Here is a 2,200-nt window from a genome sequence, read left to right on the forward strand (position 1 = left end):
TTGATCACAGAACTCATTCCTGATGAAAAACTTTTTCACAATCGATTTGCCAATCGATTGATTCAGTAAGTGGTTGGTTCTGTGAATCACAAAATCGATTACTCAATTGATGTCCCAATCGATTGTCAAATTGATTGGATTAACCCAGAACTCAGGTTTCACTAAAAGCCTTTAAGTAATCGATTTACTTAGTAAAAACTTTTGTTCTGAGTCAGACAATCGATTGCCCAATTGATTCATCAATTGACTTATCAGTTGATTGATTTACTTTTTTATTTTATGATTTCATTTTTACTTTGGCAAATACTTAAGTATGAAACCATAGTGATGAGACTACTAAATAATTACTATAACCACTAATCACACTATACATATTTGCATCTTTCTCAAGCACATCCTCCAATTTTGGTTGATTCCTTGAGTTCCAAGCTTTTGTTCCAAGTGTATAGTGTTTGCTTGTTTTTTCCTGAAATGTTACTCAGTTCAACCTGTTAGATTTATCAAATGATACATGTACATTGTATGTTTGTTAATTATGTTAAAATCATGATCAAGAGGACATATGTCTAACAATCTCCCCCTTTTTGATTAAATGACAAACATACAATTTTAACTTGAGTTTAACATTTCAAAACTTAAAAGAAATATAGTTACTATTATTTAAAAAGCTCCCCCTGAATTTTGGAGTTCATGATTCCTTTAACAAGGCTTTAACATTATCAGTCATAGAATAATCAGAGCTTGTTAAAACCAATCAACAGAATTAATATCAGAGTACCAAATCAGTTTCAGAGCAGCAACACAAAATTCATCAAATTAGCAGTGCAATATCAGAGCTATATTGCTACACAAGATTTTATCAATTTTGCAGTGCAATATCAGATCTATTTCACACAAGTTAGCATACAGAGCTATTTACAACATACAATATCATAGCTATCACAATCAGAGCTAACTCTTACAAACTACATTATCAGAGCTATTTAGCAATTTAGCAGATGGTATCAGAGCAATTCAGAACTTTATAGAACTTGGTATCAGAGTAACACAAGTTATAATGCAGTACTTTGTATCAGAGCAACAATGCATATGATGTAGTAAACAAGTTAAATGCAGAAACAAGTTAAATGCAGTAAACTCTCCCCCTTTGTCATTTAAAGCAAAAAGATATAAACATAAGAGAATATGACAAAGTTATAATAGAACATTTCAATACAATACTAGAACATTACAAAACAACAAAGAAACCAAAATCCTAGTCAACTAATCTAGGGTTGTTCCTCATTATTACCAGCGGGAGAGGTAGATACTGTTGTATTAGCCTCAGCAAGTGTCTCCTCTCCATGAGGTTCAGTGCTATCTAAGTTGGTTAGGTTTTGATCTTCTGTTGCTTGACGGCCTATATCTACAATATCTTCAAATAACAGCTTAAGGCCTAAGTGTTCTTGTATTGCAGCCACATCCTGAGCAACTGAATTGAGCGATGCTTGGAGAGTCCTTAGAGATGTTTCTACTCTTGAATTATGAGCTCCATGAATTCCAGCAACTTAGTTAAAACCTCATAATGGGCTTCAACTGGCTCAGCTTGTTCCGCATTTGGCTGAGCTTGTTCAGCATTTGGCTGAGCTTGTTCAGCATTTGGCTGAGCTCAAGTCCAAATGTCGTTTATTCGTTTCAATTGCATTTGGTTTACAATTGATTCTCCAAAAGTGAGAGTAGTTTTCACAGATTCTTCATTGACAACAAAAACTTTAAAATGTCTCAGAATCTTTGTGATGAGTTGTGGGTAAGGGAGGAGCTGCTTACCATGAGCAGATTATGACATGTTCATGAGAACAATCCAGGTCCAACTCATCTTGAGCTCTTTGAATAATCCCCACAGCAGAGTAATGTCCAGCCTCTGGACAACAGCGTGATTTCCCGACTTAGGCACTAACATCCGTGTTAGTACATACATGAGCATCCTATATTGGACCTTCATTTGACCTATAGGAAGTGATAGCTTTTCGACGAATCCCTCAATCATCAGGTCCTGAACAGCAGTGTTCCTGTCTACTGATGTTTCCCATGCTTCATCAGTAGAATCTGCCTCGGTTCTTCCATCAACAGATTCACCATAGAATGGCAAACCTGAAAGTTCAGAAAATTCCTCAAAAGACATGGAAATTTTCTTTCCTTTTACTTCAGATTCAAAGCCTGT

Source organism: Cicer arietinum, chromosome 3 (assembly GCF_000331145.2).
Source record: "Cicer arietinum cultivar CDC Frontier isolate Library 1 chromosome 3, Cicar.CDCFrontier_v2.0, whole genome shotgun sequence".
NCBI lineage: Eukaryota > Viridiplantae > Streptophyta > Magnoliopsida > Fabales > Fabaceae > Cicer > Cicer arietinum.